The following is a 21,500-nucleotide window of genomic DNA, read 5'->3' as shown; positions in this document are numbered from 1 at the left end:
GGGAGGGAGTGGAGGTCTCGCCCCCTATTATGGTGCCATGGTCCGACCACGGACTTATCCCTTTTAGGCTGAACCTAGACTCAGTACAACGGGAGGAACTGAAATCCCTGCACCCGAAACGCAGGAACTGAAAAAAATGTAGTCAAGAAGCTTGATGACTGGCACTGCTCAAAGAGGCGTGCAAACGTATTGAACGCAGCTGGCGTAAAAACTATGACTTAAAGTGCAAACAGCAATACAAAGATTGTCTGAAAAAATATCACAGACTTATAAAAGCAGCGAAAGGTGCATTCTTGAAGGAGAGGATAGAATCCGCGGACAATCCTTCTAAGGAGCTGTTTTCTATATATAAAGAACTCACGGCCCCAACTAGGATAACAGCTCAAGACACTTTTTCCGAAGAGATCTGCGAATCAATTGCAGACCACTTCGTGAATAAAGTTGAGATAATATACGCCTCCTTTCCGGCTGAGATTGAGCGGCTCACAGACCGATCTAATAAAAGTACGACACCTGTTAAAGGTACGTATTTAAAGTGCTTTACAGTACCCCCCAGACAGGAAATGCTGAGATTAACAAATAGTATTCAGTCAGGGTCTCCCAGTGATGCTGCTCCACCTAAGTGCTTTAAGAACCAGCTAGAGGTGGTAATTGATCATATTAGCAATATGGCCGCTCTCTCATTCAAGGAATGTCACGTGTTGGATGAATGGAAGAGGGCTCAGGTGATCCCCCTGAAAAAGAAAGCTAACTTCCCTATTACTCAACTTGCGAATCTCCGCCCTATTTCTCTTCTCCCGTTCTGTATGAAAACAGTGGAAAAAGTCGCCAACATTCAGCTCATGGAATTCCTGGAAGAGGGTCAACGTCTACATCCGTCTCAGTCTGGGTTTAGGGCTAGATATTCAACCGAGACAGCCCTTTTCTTTTCCACCGAGAGGCTTAGACAATTAGTAGACGAGGGACAGACAGCAGCATTGGTACTATTAGACCTGAGTGCGGCGTTTGACACCGTATCTCATGCCATGCTGCTGACCCGCCTTACAGAAATGGGAGTGGTAGGACCTGCCCATGAATGGCTGTGTTCCTTCTTAAAAGACAGGACTTTTCAAGTTCACTGTCCTCCGTTTAAATCTTCCCCCAGATGGTTAAAGCATGGTGTTCCACAGGGCTCAAGCCTGAGCCCGACACTATTTAACATATATATGGAACCCCTGGCTAGAATTGTGACACCTTATGGAGTCGACATTGTAACGTACGCTGATGATACGCAATTGATGATCACCCTAGCCCAAGGCCAGAATGAGGCAGCAGCGAACTTTGCCTCCTGTCTCAAAGAGGTATCTGTATGGATGAATGACAACTGTCGACGCCTTAATGGTGATAAAACGGAGCTATTGGTGATTGGTAGAGCTCCCACTATCTGGTCATCAGCATGGTGGCCATTTGAATTAGGGCCTACACCTACCCCCTCAGAGACGGTATAGAACCTAGGTGTCCTTTTGGATTCCAGCCTATCCTATGGACAGCACATTGGAAGGCTAGTAGGTAAATGTTATGGAGTCCTTAAGACCATACGTAAAATACTTTATTATTTGACCATCGACACCAGGAAATCTTTAATATATGCATTGGTCACCCCCCACCTAGATTATGGAAACTCCCTGTTTCTAGGCCTGAGTAAGAAAGGGTTACAGCAGTTGCAGTGCGTACAAAATTCAGCTGCCCGATTGGTCCTGAATCTGTCTAAAGGAGCCTCAGGGCAACAGGCTCTTAAGACTCTCCACTGGCTGCCCATACAGGAACGCATCCTGTTTAAAGCACTGTGCATTACACACCGTGTAGCCCAGTGGAAAGGGCCTAGTTATCTTCAAAAGCTCTTAACGATCCATCGTCCAAGACGTAATTTGAGATCATCAGGGAGCATGGAGTTTCAGGTCCCTCGTATTTTTAAAGCGCGAATGAGAGGCCGCTCGTTCAGGTACCTAGCTTGCAAAAAATGGAACGAGCTCCCGATTGAACTCCGTATGGAACCGTCGGAGGTTAGATTCCGACTTAAACTGAAAACGTACCTATTCCCTCGTACTCGGGGCACTTATTAGTTACCTCTTCCCCCTCTGGGATGCTAAGTACAGAAGGTCTTGCTTGCTGGATGGACTGCTTCCATAAGCGCGGGGACACACTGTTATAGTGTAACCATGCGCTCTACAAATGGTTTTATTATTATTATTATTATTACAGGGTTTCGCAGTTGTCGAGGTCACAGAGTCCTTGCTTGAAGATGGTTGCTTTGGACAGGTCCACTATTCTCGGGAGAACTTGATCTTTGTTGAAGGCAGGCAGTCCTCCCAAGGTTTTGAAGGTCGCTAGGATGCAGGACGGGTCATCTTTTCTCGCGGGATTCGTTGAGGGCTTCAGATAGTCCGCTAGGTCTCGGGCTAAGTCAGTAGTTCTCTGCAGTCTTCTCTGCTAGTGCGACTCTGTAGTGTCCAGCTCTTCTTAGGTCATCAGGAACTGAAGACCAGAGTCTGGGAATGCTACCAAAATACTAGATTTAAGTCTGATTGAATTAGTACCACCGTCTTCAAGATGGTGGGCACTGAAAAGTGTACTTCACCTCATCTCCAGCAGGGGTGGAATTGGCAAAGGGAGGCGCACCTCTAGCTGAGTTATCCCACCTGGTCTTCCGCCAAAAGGGGGTGAAGACAGGAATGGGGGGCCTGCTCCTTCTAACAGGGGAGGCTGGGTCGCGTTACAAAGGTGGCAAGGCCTTTGAGGCTCCCCGCCAGAGATTGCTCTTCCTGACTAGTGGGAGATGTGAACACCTTCACAAAGGAGAGGCACTGTTAACGACCTCTGAGCTTGCAGGGACTCACCTCATGAGGTCAGAACATTGTCTGGTGGTAGCAGGGTGGCTTAGGCCAGTTGGTGACCACACTAAAGGTTGGCAAGTTTCAGGGAACCCCTCTGTGTGCAAGTTTTAATAAATCTGACACTGAAATCAGTGCAGGTTTATTATGACGAGATGTTTGGTACCAAACATCCCATGCTTCAGTGAAGCCTTCATGGAGCTAAGGAACTCGTACTAACGAGTGTACAGCCCATGCATTTACTATGGATTCCCTGGTCACTTACAATATCCAGGCATCGACAAGGATAATGTAGGGGCATATATGCTCCTACAGATATGCCCTCTCAGGAGATATAGTGCACTCTGATTTTAGGGCTAAGGCCTGCTAGAGGGGTGGCCTACCTAAATCTCATGCAGTGTCGGTAAGCATTGGCACACAGGGATGTGTTTCATGTGAACTCTTCAGTTTTGCTCTGCATCAAGACACCCAGGCTGCAGTTGCAGTGTGCATGTGCTTGGTGAGGGGTCCCTTTGGGTGGCACAATTCATACTGCAGTCCTTAGGGACCCTCTTTAACCACAAGGTCCTTGGTACCAGGGCTACCTTGTACTAGGGACTTATACGTGAGCTAAAGTGGTGCCAATTGTGTAAGCAATAGGTACAGTTTATGAAAGGAACACTGGTACTGGGAACCTGTTTAGCAGGGACCCAGTACACTTCAGTCAAAGTTGCATCACACTCCAGGCAAAAAGTGTGTGGGGGGGACTGCAGTAAAAACCCAGTTTCCTTCTACAGTGTAGTGCTACTTAAAGATAGGGGTGGTGGAATCAGCCTTCAGTAGTATTGCTTAAAGATAGACAGGAATTTCTTTTGGTAAAAGATAAATATGAGATGATGACTCATCATTGGTTCACCTTGGTGTTGTTTACTGTGCAGTCAGAAGTACTGGTGGTGCATTGATTGTTGTGGCTCAAGCTGAGTATTTTGACTTTGCAAGCATGGATTCTCCTGCCTCTGTGGATCAAGGCGCCCTTGTGGAAATGTTCCTGCAGATGGAATTGCTGACACAAGCTCCACCAGTGTGTATTCTGGAGTAGAGAATAGGTTCGGGACTGTCACAGCCTGTAGCAGTAGTGGAGGACAGGTGAAGATACCAGCAAGATTTCAGGACTATGTACTGCTTTGTCAGATGTATGCTATGCAGTTTATTGTGTCTTAGTCGTTTTTTATTCATTTCATAGTTTGCAAAAAGGGAATGTTGTGAGGTGATTAGCTTAAGGACATTTGAATGCTATGTGTGTCATGTAGAAAGTTCATAAAGTGATATCCTGCTGTTCTGTTTGAAATGCAGTTGAAAATTCTTTCCAGGTGTGATTGGTTGTGTTGTGGTTAGGTGAGAGGCTGGATGCAGACCCTCATGGGCCATTCTAAATCTTGCATATTAGAACATCGGTTCAATGTTCCTGGTGAAGCCTGTTGTGTTTTCAGCATGTCTGCGTCACTGCCCCGGCATAAAGGCGATGTTATATTCCCGTCGTATTGCAAGGGCAGGAGCTACAAATGAATGACTTATTTGTCTATTTTAGAGGCAACATGGTGCGTGTCTGGATGGGGAGGTTGCTCTGAAGATGTATAAACCGCGACTAGGAATAGGACCCCGTGGGTAATGGCTGATGTAATGGTAAAGCTATATAATGCATATAAAACCAAGGTGTTCACCATATACTATAATGCAGGCAATACAGAAATAAGCTGGATGTGAGTAGGTTTTGGTAAAAACTCCTGCAGTCAAGCACAAGTTACAAGGAATGCAATAACTCTTGAGTGGCCGCCATCACGTTTTCTGTGAGTTTGTCCCCCCTTTGAGTAGTCTGCCCTGCTGCCCAAAATGAGCTGTTGCAGCAGGGCACCAAATTCCCTGCTTTCTGACACTCACTTTATGAACCAGAGTGGAGAAATTGAGCTGCCAGGTGAGATACTTGGAGTGACCTGGTAGGGTTTGATGGCTGGGAGGAAGGAGCTGCAGCATAGGAATCCACACAATTCAACTTAAGCAGCAGGTTCAACAGTAGAGATGCAACTACACACTGTGACCACCTGTTGTTAAACAGCCATGAGTCTGTTAATGAGTACCACACTGCCTTCCTGCACTGGGAGTATGCCTGTGGTATCCATTTCTTCCACTAACCCTGTTCCAAAGGGCGCACATGTTGTCAGATAAGTGGACAGATGCACAGGAAGAGTTTGATCTGCCAAAGATCAAACTATTTGTTAAAATAAGACATCTGTCACTGCTACACGCTACTGCTTTACCCAAGACTATACATTTACTATCATATTTAATGCTGATAAATATACCATGAGATTGGATACTGTCCCACTGCATGAGGTGATATCCAGCGCATTTTTCAATCAAACACTTTGTAGCAACTTGCAGAAAACTTGCCCTTTTTGTGTGTCATCCTGTATTTTTCCCCTTTTTTTGGACCCAATATTTTTGGTGGCGTTTAAAACCTGTGCACTTTATCCCTGATAAAAGTGCCTGTGCTCACCCTTTAAACATGGCTGAATTGACATATTCCCAATTGGGATATTTAACTTATCTGTATGTCCCTAAATGTCACTAGTGGACTCCAGCACCTATTGTGCCATGCGCTAGAGTAACCTTATAAAAAATTACATCAGGCCTACCATTGTAGCCTGACTGTACCAGTTTAAAGACTGAAATACTGCATTTTGATAGTTCAAACCCCCAGTTTAAATAGTAATAAGTAACCCTATGGAGCCCTTGTAGCCCACGAGGCAGAATGCATGGTATTTAAAAGTAGTGCATGTAGAAATGTAATGTTAACATGTCCTTACAGTGACTAGAACCCAAAGGCTATTTTTCAATGTGGCAGGCCTAGCCGTCCTATATAGAAAACCAGAGTACAGATTAAAATCCTAATACTGCATCTCAGGAATGGGACTAGCTAGAAAAATAATTAAAAGGCTATTTGTAATAGTTATTACAAATCTAATTCAATGTCAAAGTCAGATTTTCAATACATATTAAGAAAAGTTAACTTTAAGAAAATTACCCTTTGCCAGCCTGAACGTCCTAGAGGATAATTTGAATGTGCTCTCCAGCTTCTACCAGCCCAAAATTAGCATTTGAATAGGTGTGAAACAAGTGTGAAATGCCTTCAAGGAGCTACACAATCGGTCACTGTGATTAACAGGTCGACCTGAATGGACAGGAATGACTCCTTTGAGGTCAGCAGAATGGTGGAGTCTCTGAGCATCCTTTTTGACAGTAGAGTGTCAAATCCTGCTTGAGTGTCAAGGTGTGCTTGACAGGTCTTCTGGGTTTACACTTAATATTGGAGGCACACTTAAAGGGTACATGTTAGACCTAGGGTATCCTAGACTACATAGGGTAGCCTGGCACAGTAGAGGAAACAGCTAAACTCCAAGGCTTGATTAAGTGCTTACAGAACCCACTCACAGTAACTCAATGACTGACCACTAAAAATACAAGACACTACACCAGTTTAGAAAAATACTAGTACCTTTTATAAAAGTTCTCTTTGTTCTTTTCTTAGATACAAGCAGTACACATTTAGTTCAGCATAGTTGTCATACAAGTTTCACAATCTTCACTACTTTTCTCAGTTCAGCAAGGCTTAATCACAGGTACATTTCATTTGAGGTAACTTTCTCTTAATTACACAGTATACTTCTTCAATTAGCTTTACAGAAGGGAAAATTCACTCTATAGGTTCAATGTGTTACTTTACATAACCCAGGCATGTACATTACCCCTCTGCTTTCAGCTTCCAGATCAGCTCAACAGGCTTCTACCCCCAGCAGCGTTCCTCGCAAAATATGCAACCAGCTAGATGGTTAAAAGAAGACACGGTAAAATTAATAAGGCTTCCCTTTTTGTCTATTCTCTGGCTACACCTTACTTGTGGCAGAACTGCCTCCAAGTGAATAACTGTCTGGAAGGGTTTTAAAAGTGAGCCCTGTCCGCTCCAGACACCCTTGGGCTCAACCTACCACACTTCAATGCTAGGCACATGAACTTAATGCTTCGTTTTCCCTTTACACTGCTTTCCCCCTTTTATTTAGCTTGGTGATAGCAGTTCAAATGTACTGGGAGGATTAATAGCCAAGTTCCTCGTGTTTTAGTTACTGGCGGTTCCTCAGATAATCAACTAGTTCTCTTAATACTGCCGCTTTAGTGTTCTTGGCCAACCGGCGCTGCCGCCTCCCGCTTTCCCTCGTTCTCCCCTGCTTACTTCAGTCACGGCGAGACACCCGGCTGGAGTCGCTCGGTCTGTCACCAGTCTCCGGCGCCGTGGGTGAGGACTCTGCAGGAGTTATCGTCAGGCGGGGACAGTAGAGCGTGGAGAGGCTCGGTTCGTCGCTGTCTCACCGGCGAGTCCGACGGCGCTCTCGCTGCTCCGTTGACGAGGCTGACGGCGCTCTCACTCTCGGGCTCCGCCTCTTCCGTCCAGCTGGGTGGGCTTCAGGCGCGCCTCCTGTGATGCCGCCGGCTTCCTTTCGGCTCCGGACTCCGCCCCTCCTCCAGCGCCGCCTTCTTCCGTCAATACGCAGATCAGCTGGGCACTTCCCTCGCGCCTGGGTCAGGCTTGGTGTCGGCGCCTCAAGCAGGTAGGAGCCTCAATCGATTTCACTGCCTGTTACCACAATGTGCGAGGCGGTCGCGTATGTTGTGACAGGGACTGTCCTTACTCCTCAGCCAGTCAGCAGAGCTCTGGTCCGATGTCCACCTGATCTGCCTATACTTCTTAGGGCAGGTGTGCAGGACACACGAGGGTCGCTATATAGCCGTTGGCAAGGGTCTCACAACACGACCCTGTAATTTACAATCTGGTCACAATGTCTCTGGTCACGGTTAATGGATGACGTGACAGTGGGGTTTGGTCAGCCTGAAAGGGGGCACTTCCCAATAACGCGACAGCCGGCCCACAGGTCGATCTGGTCACCACTGGTGCGCAATCCTCCTCCACAGGTCGCCTCTCTCCTCACCGGTCACTCCTGAGACTGCACAAAATGGCTGCTGGTCACTGGCCTTTTATAGAGTGGCCTGAGACCTCTGGAAGCCACTAGAGGTTTCTGGAACCTTCCTCATATTAGCCTATGGGCCTGTTCCCCTGGAATGTCCGTTATGGCAGTTGGTGGACACCATTTTAGGTTCCTGAGTGTCCCTAGATTTTCCAGGAGCTAAACTAGGCCTCACAGGGTATGAGGGAAAAATGGCGTCATAGTCAAGGAACACCTAGCCCCCTGACAGCGCTGAAAAATCCTGGTGGTTATATAAAAATAAAAATAGAAACACTGGGAGGCTAAGGGGGACAAAAATAAATAATGTTGGTTAGAGTATCCCCAGATGCAGACAGGTCTAACACGCGTCCCCCCCAGCTGAAAGTGGGGAGAGCTACCCAATCCCTTGGGAGTTCTCATCACTAAGGCGGAAATACCTGGATAGACCGTCTGCATTGGCATGGTCCGATCCAGGCCGATGTTCCACCCTAAAGTCCATTCCCTGTAGGGAGATGGACCACCTTAACAATTTGGGATTCTCCCCCTTCATTTGCATTAGCCAACGAAGGGGGCGGTGGTCAGTCTGAACCAGGAAGTGCGAGCCAAACAAGTATGGCCGCAGCTTCTTCAGAGCCCAAACCACCGCAAAGGCTTCCCGCTCAATGGTACTCCACCTCCGTTCCCTGGGGAGTAGTCTCCTAGACAGGAAAACCACGGGTTGATCCAAGCCCTCATCATTTAGCTGCGATAACACTGCCCCAATGCCATGTTCTGACGCATCTGTTTGGACAATGAATCCTCTAGCAAAATCAGGGGCCTTGAGTATTGGAGCGGAACACAATGCTTGCTTCAAGGTCATGAAGGCTCGCTGACAAGCCTCCGTCTAGACTACCCGTCGGGGTTGTTTCTTGGAAGTAAGTTCAGTGAGGGGTGCCACAATGGTGCCATACCCCTTCACAAAGCGACGGTAGTATCCAGTGAGGCCCAGGAAGGCTCGGACCTCAGTTTGAGTCTTGGGGGGCTCCCAGGCTATGATAGCCTCAATCTTTGCCTGGAGGGGCTGCACCGACCCTCTGCCCACCAAGTGGCCTAGGTACACCACCGACCCCTGCCCGATCTGACACTTGCTGGCCTTGATTGTCAAGCCGGCCTGTTGCAGGGCGTGAAGAACAGCTTGCAAGTGTTGCAAATGGTCCTCCCAGCTGCTACTGAAGACAGCGATGTCATCCAGGTAAGCAGCAGAAAAAGTTTCCATTCCAGAAAGGACCTTGTTCACCAGCCGCTGAAAAGTGGCAGGGGCGTTCTTGAGCCCAAAGGGCATCACACAGAACTGGTAGTGTCCCTGAGGTGTAGAGAAGGCTGACCTTTCCTTCGCCCCCTCAGTAAGGGAGATCTGCCAGTACCCTGAAGTTAGGTCAAAGGTACTTAAGTATTGGGCAGCTCCCAGCCGGTCGATAAGCTCATCCGCCCTAGGGATGGGATGAGCATCTGTCTTAGTTACTGAATTTAGTCCTCGGTAGTCCACACAGAATCTCAATTCTGGTGTGGTGCCCGGCGGGGCAGCTTTTGGTACCAAAACCACCGGACTAGCCCAAGGGCTACCAGAAGGTTCAATCACTCCTAGCTCCAGCATCTTAGCGACTTCACTTTTGATGCTGGCCTTCACCTTGTCCGACAGCTTGTAGATCTTAGATTTCACAGGGGGGCTGTCTCCTGTGTCCACGTCATGGGTACACAGGTGGGTCCTACCCGGGACAAGGGAGAACAGAGAAGAAAATTGCCCCAGGATCTGGTGGCAATCTCTCTGCTGTTCAGGAGTCAGGGATGGTGAGAGAATCACTCCCTCCACCGACCCATCCTTTTCTTGGGACGAGAGTAGATCAGGAAGAGGTTCGCTTTCCTCTTCCTCTGCTCCATCGGTCACCATCATTAAGACAACCTCGGGCCTCTCATGGTGTGGCTTGAGGCGATTGGCATGCAGCACCCTGTGGGGCTGTCTCGGGGTCTTAAGATCCACCAAGTAGGTGGATTTACCCTTTTTCTCCAATACCTCAAAGGGGCCTGTCCAACGGTCCTGGAGGGCATTAAGCTCTCCAGGCTCCATCACCCACACTTTTTGTCCAGGCTCCAGTTCCACTGGGTGAGCGTTGTGGTCATACCACTCCTTCATCACTGCTTGGCTGGCCTCCAAGTTGTCAGAAGCTTGCTTCCACAACTTAGCCATTTGGCTCCGGAAGGCCAGCATGTAGCTCACCACGTCCTGGGGAAGCTTCCTGGGAGTCTTTTCCCATCCGTCTTTCACCAGGCTGAGAGGTCCCCGTACAGGGTGCCCGTACAAAAGTTCGAAGGGGCTGAAGCCCACTCCCTTCTGTGGCACTTCCCTGTAGGAAAACAAGAGACAGGGTAGGAGGACGTCCCATTTCCTCCGCAGGCTCTCAGGCAGACTTCTTATCATGCCTTTCAAGGTTTTATTAAACCTTTCCACAAGACCATTGGTTTGTGGGTGGTAAGGAGTGGTAAACCGATAGGTAACACCGCACTCCTTCCACATAGCCCGCATGTATGCTGAAAGGAAGTTAGTCCCCCTGTCGGACACAACCTCCTTGGGGAAACCCACTCGGGTGAAGATCCCCATCAGGGCCCTTGCCACTGCGGGTGCAGTGATGGTCCTGAGAGGAATTGCCTCTGGGTACCGTGTGGCATGATCCACTAAAACCAGGATGAACCGGTGACCAGCTGAAGTTAGTGGATCCAATGGCCCTACAATGTCGATGCCCACCCTCTCAAAGGGGGTGCTAACGACAGGTAGTGGTTCCAGGGGAGCCTTTAGCTTCACCCCTGTTTTCCCACTGGCTTGGCAAGACACACACGTCCGACAATATGTGTCCGACGCCACTTTCATTCGAGGCCAGTAAAAGTGGGGGACAAGCCGGGCAAAGGTCTTGTCCTGTCCTAGGTGTCCTGCCAATGGTATCTCATGAGCCAGTTCCAAAAGAAAGGCTCTAAAGCATTGAGGGACCACCAAGGCCCTGGATGTCCCATGTCCAGGTGCCTTGGGCTCACTGTAGAGGAGTCCATCCTCCCAGTAAATCTGGTAGCTCCCTACAATGTTTCCCGCTGCCTGGGCTTTGGCCTGTTGCCGCAGCCCCTCAAGAGTAGGACACTCTTTCTGAGCTTTGCAGAACTCTTCCCGGGAAGGACCTCCCTCCACATGCCATTCAGTAGGGATGGGTAGGTTCTTCAGGGAAGCAACATTCTCCCCTGTGGACTCCAGATCCACCTCCGCAGGTGGCCTGTCTGTCTCACGAGGTGGAGATGCCGAGGCAGGGTCCTCCGGCCTCCTGTCCTTTTCTTCTCTGGCAGCCGGCTGGGCCATTGTTCCAGGCTCCAGCGTAAGTGAACTCCCCCTTCGGGCAGTCACGGACCTTGTGCTGACACAGGTCCAGTCAGGGGGTCCCAGCATCTCAGAGTGAGTCTGGTACTCCACCCTCCTCCAAGCATTGTGCTCCATATCATTTCCTAACAGGCAGTCAACAGGCACGGCAGGGCTTACGGCAACTCGAAGTGGACCTGCAACCCCTCCCCACTCAAAGGGAACCTCGGCCACAGGGTAGTGGCCCAATCTGCCGTCAGCCATCACGGCGGGATGGAGTACATCTGGGATGACCTGCTCTGGAGACACCAGTTGACTCCTTACCATAGTCATACTGGCTCCTGTGTCTCTCAGAGCCTCCCCTCTACGGCCGTTGATGGTGACCCACTGCTCATACTTGGTAGTATTAGAGGGCAGTTGGGTCTTTGGCACCATCTCCTTATCACCCAGGGACACTAAAGTGACACCCACCCACTCCCCTCCGTTACCCAAAGGCATCTCCTCCCCGAGCACTACACTAGTTATTCCCGGGGTTTTTCCTCCAGTGGGAGGGGGTGGTCTTTTTGGGCATCTCACATCTCCTTTATAGTGTCCCACACCACCACACTCAAAACAATGAACAACCCTTGGCTGCTGGCTTGGGCCAGGATTAGGGTTGCGAGGGGGGTTACTCTTAGGGATGAATCCTCTGCCCCTTCCTTGTGAAGTATTTTGTGGACCTTTTGAGAACTCCCTCCTATTACCCCCGCCCTCTTTCTTCTGGGGGGCGCCCTGTCCAGACTTCTGGGAATCCCCTCCAGTCCCCCTAGATGACACCCGGGTACTAACCCAGATGTCCGCCTCCTCAGCAAGCTTCCTGGGGCTGGTCAGCTTGCTGTCCACCACATGCTGTCGTAGCTCGGGAAGACATTTCTCGAGTAGGTGTTCCTTGAGTACGAGGTCATATAAACCTTCATAGTCCCCTACCTCGCTGCCTTTCACCCAACCCTCTAAGGCCTTTCGGGCATAGTCCAAAAAGTCCACCCAGTTCTGCGTGCCCAGTTTGTGGCTTCCCCGGAACTTCTGCCTATACTTCTCAGGGGTTAGCCCAAACTTCCTTATCAGCGCCACCTTCATGGCAGGGTAGTAGGTTTGCTCACTCTGCTCCAGGGCCAATAAGGTATCCCTGCCAGCAGGTGGCATGTATTTGTATAACCCACCCCCCCAGTGGGCTTCCAAGATCCCATGGGCCCTCAATGAGACCTCATAGGCGGCTAGCCATTTTGCAATATCATCACTTGGTACGTAGCTAGCCATGACATCTTTGGGTAAATAGGGTCTGGGTTCTCTGGTGTTCACCTTGGTTTCGCTGCCACCATTTGGAGTGATGTTAGGGACCTGGAATTCGAGCTCTCGTAGCTTGAACTCGTGTTCCAACCTCCTCCCCTCCCTCCTTTCTTCCAACTCCATTTTTGCTATTTCCCACCTTAACAGTCTTTCCTCTCTCCTGTCAGCTAACTCGGTTTCTGACAACCCTCTCGATGACACACTGCTGCCCTCCCTTGAGGTTGCCTTGGGGCTGATTGACATCTCACCCACCCCCGGGGGACATTCCGCAGTCCTATCAATGACAGTACCTCTGTCCGATTCCTCCTCCTCTACCGTTCCCACCGTGTGCGCTTCCACCCAGGCTCGCAGACTAGTACGGAGCTCTTCTCTTTTGGCCCCTCGCCTAACGAACACTCCCCTTTCCTGACAGAAATCCTTGAGCTGTGCCACAGTATAGGTCTCCAGCTCTGACATTTCGAATTCCATCTTGTCAGTGAAGAGTGTGGACAACCACCCCGAAGTAAGTTACAAGGATAGGAAACTCTGAGGGTCACCTCCACCCACCACCAGGAGTAAATTTAGAAAAAACAAAATTCAGATTAGGAGGGCCGCAGGGAGAAAACTCCAGGTGTAGTCCCGTGGTAAGCACTGCGTTACTACTAAGTGAGTGTAAGCACAAATCCGCAATCCCACCGCTGAAACACCAATTATGTTAGACCTAGGGTATCCTAGACTACATAGGGTAGCCTGGCACAGTAGAGGAAACAGCTAAACTCCAAGGCTTGGTTAAGTGCTTACAGGACCCACTCACAGTAACTCAATGACTGACCACTAAAAATACAAGACACTACACCAGTTTAGAAAAATACTAGTACCTTTTATAAAAGTTCTCTTTGTTCTTTTCTTAGATACAAGCAGTACACATTTAGTTCAGCATAGTTGTCATACAAGTTTCACAATCTTCACTACTTTTCTCAGTTCAGCAAGGCTTAATCACAGGTACATTTCATTTGAGGTAATTTTCTCTTAATTACACAGTATACTTCTTCAGTTAGCTTTACAGAAGGGAAAATTCACTCTACAGGTTCAATGTGTTACTTTACATAACCCAGGCATGTACATTACCCCTCTGCTTTCAGCTTCCAGATCAGCTCAACAGGCTTCTACCCCCAGCAGCGTTCCTCGCAAAATATGCAACCAGCTAGATGGTTAAAAGAAGACACGGTAAAATTAATAAGGCTTCCCTTTTCGTCTATTCTCTGGCTACACCTTACTTGTGGCAGAACTGCCTCCAAGGGAATAACTGTCTGGAAGGGTTTTAAAAGTGAGCCCTGTCCGCTCCTGACACCCTTGGGCTCAACCTACCACACTTCAATGCTAGGCACATGAACTTAATGCTTCGTTTTCCCTTTACACTGCTTTCCCCCTTTTATTTAGCTTGGTGATAGCAGTTCAAATGTACTGGGAGGATTAATAGCCATGTTCCTCGTGTTTTAGTTACTGGCGGTTCCTCAGATAATCAACTAGTTCTCTTAATACTGCCGCTTTAGTGTTCTTGGCCAACCGGCGCTGCCGCCTCCCGCTTTCCCTCGTTCTCCCCTGCTTACTTCAGTCACGGCGAGACACCCGGCTGGAGTCGCTCGGTCTGTCACCAGTCTCCGGCGCCGTGGGTGAGGACTCTGCAGGAGTTATCGTCAGGCGGGGACAGTAGAGCGTGGAGAGGCTCGGTTCGTCGCTGTCTCACCGGCGAGTCCGACGGCGCTCTCGCTGCTCCGTTGACGAGGCTGACGGCGCTCTCACTCTCGGGCTCCGCCTCTTCCGTCCAGCTGGGTGGGCTTCAGGCGCGCCTCCTGTGATGCCGCCGGCTTCCTTTCGGCTCCGGACTCCGCCCCTCCTCCAGCGCCGCCTTCTTCCGTCAATACGCAGATCAGCTGGGCACTTCCCTCGCGCCTGGGTCAGGCTTGGTGTCGGCGCCTCAAGCAGGTAGGAGCCTCAATCGATTTCACTGCCTGTTACCACAATGTGCGAGGCGGTCGCGTATGTTGTGACAGGGACTGTCCTTACTCCTCAGCCAGTCAGCAGAGCTCTGGTCCGATGTCCACCTGATCTGCCTATACTTCTTAGGGCAGGTGTGCAGGACACACGAGGGTCGCTATATAGCCGTTGGCAAGGGTCTCACAACACGACCCTGTAATTTACAATCTGGTCACAATGTCTCTGGTCACGGTTAATGGATGACGTGACAGTGGGGTTTGGTCAGCCTGAAAGGGGGCACTTCCCAATAACGCGACAGCCGGCCCACAGGTCGATCTGGTCACCACTGGTGCGCAATCCTCCTCCACAGGTCGCCTCTCTCCTCACCGGTCACTCCTGAGACTGCACAAAATGGCTGCTGGTCACTGGCCTTTTATAGAGTGGCCTGAGACCTCTGGAAGCCACTAGAGGTTTCTGGAACCTTCCTCATATTAGCCTATGGGCCTGTTCCCCTGGAATGTCCGTTATGGCAGTTGGTGGACACCATTTTAGGTTCCTGAGTGTCCCTAGATTTTCCAGGAGCTAAACTAGGCCTAACAGGGTATGAGGGAAAAATGGCGTCATAGTCAAGGAACACCTAGCCCCCTGACAGCGCTGAAAAATCCTGGTGGTTATATAAAAATAAAAATAGAAACACTGGGAGGCTAAGGGGGACAAAAATAAATAATGTTGGTTAGAGTATCCCCAGATGCAGACAGGTCTAACAGTACAAAACAGGATGCTAAGGCAATTATTGTGTATCCACTGACTGATTGCTGGAAAAACCTGCTTTTGTTCTACCAGACGTCAGTCTTTGGGTTTATTGTGAGTACAGTGACTACCCCAAACTAGATTTTAGTGTTAGATGTGGAGGGACACTAGGGTTACCATTATACACTCCCCTCACACCCCCAAGACCTTAGAGCCCATGTGGCTAAAGTCTTTTGCCATCATGAAAGTCCCAAAGTGGGTAGCCTTGGTCCCGGGAACTTTCACCCCATTGGTTAGGGCATGCCTAGGAGTCATTCCAACACACTAGCTTGTGGCAGGCATAAATGTGGCATCTGGACCTGGTGAAGAACAGAAGAGGACTTGGTCTGCTCTCTGTGACCTGAGAGGGGCTCTAAAGGACTGTACCTGCTTCCTCTTGTACCCAGGAAGAAGAAGCGGACTTAAAGGCCATAAGGCTAACCCTCAGTTGAAGCAACAGGGACACAACAAGCTACAAGAGGCCTTTCCTGCAACTGCCTAGCCCAGGAGTGTGAGAAGTTGGCCTGATATATAGTGCTCACTATTCTAGTGATCACTTTGTATCATACCAAACAACCCTTATTGATGATTGGTTGTAAGTCAACCTTTCAGACCAGCTATCCTAGTAGCATGGACACGAGCAGTCTTCAGGCTAAACTCTAGAGGGCGTGTTAAGCCAGCTGTTTTACCATCACATATACCCTTGAACACCAAGTGAAAGGACACCACACAAGTTGTTATAAAAATATAGGATATTTATTAATAACAGTTCTACCCTGAACTCTTTATGAGTCAGGGAGCTAAGCACAATACAAAACTCTTACGAAAATACTTTAAGTTGCACAATTTACACAAATGCCCGAGGGGCACGAAAAACCATATACTACAAAAGTGGAATGCGAAATACTAGCAGGTAAGTAACAAGATCCAGAGGCTTCAGGATCGCTAGGACTACACTACTGAACCCTAAGGTTAGGAGCAGGGGGCCTAGGGAGATCGGGTGCAGAGTGTGCACTCTCACGCGGGATGCGGGACAAAGTCTATGGATGCTAGATTTCGTAAAGTTAGTGTTATCGGACGAATCCGACTAGTTAGGCTGAAAACGAAAAAGGATCTGGACACTTAGATAGTGAACCTACGTTGGAGCACCGAAATGCTCGAGTTACCTAGCCCAGGGGCTGCGGCTGCATAGGGTTCAAAAGACGTCGGGAATCCTCGTTACAGTCTATGGAGCCTGAAAGAAGAAGTTGCTGGCAGGCGACCAGTGATGAAGTTCGATGGGATCCAAGCCTGGATCGGAGTTCAAGATGACCTGAAAGCAGAGGGGACTCAGTTCTTGATCACTAGCCAGTGATCAGATGGGCACCAAGATGGCACCGGATGAAGTCACCTCGACCAGGTGAGTGGGCGACGCTGGGCTCTGCAGTCTCTCGGACCAGGAGGCGTTGTCGGCGACCAGGATGGAGGGGCGAGCTGTCCCACGAAGGTGTCTGCTGTCGGCGCTGCTGAAACCAGGATTGGAGCAACAAGCCTTGGCAAAGGCAAGCCCACGCGGTGGACTCAAGATGGCGTCTGGAGTGGACCAGGAGGGTCCGGGGTGCTCCTCTGTTGGAGGGGAGCTAGGGCCAGTCTGGAGCAACAAGACCAGTGATGGAAGTGTCGTGGTTCGTCGTCAGGAGGGCTACAAGCCAGCAGGCATGTGGCTGGACAATGCGGTGAGCAGCAAAGAGCAGAAGGGCCCCATGCAGATCTCGTGGATGCTGGGGGGCTGGACTTCGGTGCTGGAGCTGCTCAGGGTTAGGGCTTCTCAAACCCCAATGCACTTACTCGAGGGTCTCTCGGGGGTCGTGCTGGTGAAGCGTCGTGCAGGTCTTGAAGATGGCCGGTCCCACGGGTCTCGTCACACCCACGAATCTCAGCTGGGCTGGATGATGTAGGTAGAGGTCAGAGATGGCAGGGAATCCGGGTCTCGTCGAGCTGGGCAGTCTTGATCCGGAGGATGGACTTACAGCAAACCGCAAGAGCTTCGATGGTGCCTGCTGGTGCAGGGTGGCTACTCCTTAGCCACAAGGGAGAGTCTTCAGAAGAGTCAAGAGTTCCTTTCGTGGAAAGTAGTTTCAAGATTCAAGATTATCTAATTTGGGAAGGGGGCCTGCTCCTACCTTTATCCTAAGAAAAGGGGCTGGCACGCGACTAAGTCCTGCCCTATGGGTGGGACTAGGAGGGGGGTGGTTACACCCCTGTCCTTTGTCCGGTCTCTCCCCAGCTCAGGGGCTGGGGTGCCCCAGGAACTGGTTTGAGCCGGCATATGCACAGTGAGCACCGGGGTGCCACTTGCAGTCACCTTCCTTTCAGCCATGCCTACCTGGGATACACAAAATCCTGTCTGGGATGGTGCTGGCACCGCCCCTGACAGGAAACCCTTTGTCCAGGCCTCCGTTGCTGGAAGGACTCCCAGCAGCAGGAGGGCAGACTTGTGTCTCGGTGGCAGCATCCATTTTGTGGAGCTGAGGCTGTGTTCAACTTTAACCGAGGTTACAGCTACTAACATGTCTTCTCCCTCTAGAGGGGTGGAATGCTACCCCCGTCACCAGAACTGGTGAGGGGGTAGTATTCCAAAGCGTATGACACCTTACACGACATGTTTAGATAATGTCAGACCAAAGTTACCATAACCGCGAGGATTATAAGGCACTTAAGAGTATATGGTCTGACGCTATCATGGAAACGGCTAAGGGATAGATCCCGAAGGCCGCAGACAGGCTAAGCTCATGCCAGAGCACTATCTCACACGATTCCAAGCACTCTGCCTCCAGGATTGTTAAGGCCTGCCATAGGAGTGACTGATAGGAGATCTGTGTGCCCATTTTAGGTTTAGATATAGGTATACTATATCTAAAGCAAAGGGTGATTACACCACCTTGCCCCAGCTGTCAAGCAGCTAGTTGTATCAGTTTTGGATGGCCAGCCAGGGGTGGCATAATACATGCTTCAGCCCCTGGTAGGCCCTGGGTACACCTATGCCCTGGATACCTAAGGTATACTGTACAGGGACTGATAAGGTGACTCAGTATCCAATCAGATATGTACCTAGGGTACATGGAATCCATTTTAACAGCGAGAGCAGTGGGCCTGGGGTCCTGAATAGCAGGGCCCCAGGTCAACTAAGTCAGAAAACCAGCAAAACACCAGGCAAAAAGTTGGGGGCAACCATAGTCAGGTCTGTGATTGACTAGGAGTTAAATGACTTAGTAGAAAGTAAAAGCTTTGAACAGGATGAACATGGTTGGTGTATCCGACTGGCACTCCATTGTGGTCTTCCACAAATTGCGCCTAGGGTACAGTCTACAGTGACCAGTAAATGTAAATTGTAAATTGATACTTGTATAGCGCACTACTCACCCGCAAGGGTCTCAAGGCGCTTGTACGAATACCGCTGTGGAACCCATCCTGGCTTTCCCTGTGAGGCGTCCACTCCTGGGTACCCCCAAGGTGGAGGCCAGGCATCCTTTGCGTTGTGGGGGCCGTTGTGGAGATTAAGCAAGCTATTGCCCAGAGTTGCAGAGTGGGACTCCATGATTGGAATAGGCACCGAGGCGAGAATTATCAGGTCCGTGGAATTTTTGAGCCCAAGACCCACCGAGGCGGGGAATTGAAACCTGGTCCCGGGCCAGACCTCTGCATCAGGGTCTGCCGCTCTAACCATTGAGCCACACTTCTCCACCAGTAACTATCATAGGCACCTTTGTACTTGTTGGCGCTAATTCTATGAAAAATTGTAACAGTTAAAATCTCAGGGTCCTGTTACTGGATTTTTGTCATTTGGTTCAATAAACTTTACCATATTTCTCTAATTTAGTTTTTTTTTTATTATTTTGCATTTTTACTTATTCACTGTTTTTGAGGGTGCTTTGAGAGTGTATCCTTGACCCTGAGGGAACCCTGGTTCTATCCCCAGAATACCAACTCCCACAAATAACTACTTACTTGTAAACCGACAACTCAATTTCCTTCCATAGGATTGCATTGACTGCTTTTCTTGAAAATTGTTCTGCGTGGAGTTGGTTTTGTATGAGAATTTGAAAAACTGCAAATATCTAAAAAACGCTTTACTTACCTTTTCTCTAGGAAATGTCCCAATGTTATATCAAGGCATATCACACTGAGTAGAAAAAGAGATCCATAAAGTAATCTGAAAAGTTATCAAAAGTAATCTAACAGTAATTTCTACTGTATTTAAAAGTATTCATATACCTGTAACAAAGTCATTTTCATTCAGCTTGCTTGTACTGTTCTACTTGCCTTGAAAGGTATCACTTACACTTACTTGCTTGGTTCTAGAAAATAAATGTAATTAAATAATATGTTTTTATACAAACAAATTGGTCTGAGTTCAGTCTTTGAGTGTGTGATATCATTTGGTAATTGAGTGTGTACAAAACAAATGCTTAACAGTACCCTCTGATAAAGCCTTACTGCTTGCCCGTCCACACTACCACAAATAGAGAATAAGGTGCTATCTACTTTTACCTCTGCCTACCTTTGGGATTCTACTGGACTCTGTACACACTATACCTCATTTTGGTATAGTATATACAGAGCCAGCTTCCTACAAAGGGAGACAGAGAGAGAGAGAGGGAGAGAGAAAGACAGTTAGAGACTGGAGCTTGCTCCCAGGTGGAATGGTTTCAATCAAGGGCATGGCACAGTGCAACTTTGATGTTACAGAGTCAGTTGACTGTCACCCCCTGAAAAACGGAGAAGGCCATGTGAGTATATCAAACCAACAGGAGCCAGGGACGGATATGAGTGCGAACTGGTAGGTAAATGGAAAGAACCAATGCAACTAATGACATGTTGCTAGGAGCACACTCTGAGTCTTGATTGATCTTAAATAAGAGTCTGCCACTGTTGACCCAGATGTGGCCTTAACATCAGGGAGCGAGTATGCAAATTCATGCATATTGTGGTCTAGTGTTACTGGTCTCATAAATTTCCTTTGACTATTTATTCACTGTTTCTAATCCCTGAGCTTGCTCTGAATTCTGACACAACTGTGCCATAATCTTTGTGAATACCCTTGAGGTAGATCTGATACGACACGTTAGAACCCAGAACTGATAATTCTTTTCCAGGAGAATTTTTATTTTTAAGGCCAAACTATATTGGAATGTAAACACATAGGTAAAATGTAGTGTTATTATGAAAGCACCTTCAAGAATTTGCAAAATTATGTACTTCAGTTTTGCCTTCTAGAAAGGCATTTTCAAGATCTATTTGTTGACATTCAAAAGGTCTATTCCTACCCTGAATGCTTCTATAATTTTGGAACCCGAAAGATGATTAAATAAGTACCTCTCCTCTTCTCTTCCGTGATACCAGGATAATGGCCTTCTTCATTCTCAGGAGCTAGACTGTTGACAACATTGCTTCTTTCTTGATCTGGCTGTGGGGGCATGACATAGGGGTGGTCTCATTCTTTGGTGTCTTGAAGACCCCTATTTGATGATCATCAACACCCTGGTATCTGAGGTGCATGCTTCCCATTCTGTCCTGATTTGTTTTTTTCCCTCCAGCTGGCCACTCTAGGTCTTTTCCGCCATAGCTAGGAGCAATGTATCTTTCCGTGTAATTGTGGTTTTCCCTTTTGTTATTTTATAATTCCTGATTCTTTGTTTCTTAAAAATAGACTGTTAATGACTGAAGCTCTTCTGAATGGCTTATGAAACTAAACTTTAATGGATGCTTGAATAGAAAAGCAGAAAAAACCTGAAGGCTCACGAAATTAAGTGGACTTTTTCTTCTCGTTAAAGAGATAACGTAGTCTGTCCTCTCATTCTGATCTAAAAAAATTGGATTCCTTTCTAGCCATTTACAGTGCAGCATTCTTCTGGGCAGAGTCAGCATGCCAGTCCATCAGGATTAAATTCCTCCTAGCTGCTATGGTAGCACCATCTACCAGAGCCAAATCATGCCATACATCAAAATAGATATCAGAAGGTAGCTGTCCTGGTCTTTCTATAGCTTCCGGGAGCATTGAATGTTCTGAGCCCTCATTTATTGCTTTAAACAGTTCTTTAAAATCTGGTATAAGGGACTGGTTGGTGCGTGCCCCATAAATTCCAGCTCTCATGGCGCCTGTGTAACTTTTCT

This window comes from Lissotriton helveticus, chromosome 12, assembly GCF_964261635.1.
Source record: "Lissotriton helveticus chromosome 12, aLisHel1.1, whole genome shotgun sequence".
NCBI classification, from domain to species: domain Eukaryota; kingdom Metazoa; phylum Chordata; class Amphibia; order Caudata; family Salamandridae; genus Lissotriton; species Lissotriton helveticus.
Note: the sequence above shows the minus strand (reverse complement) of the source record.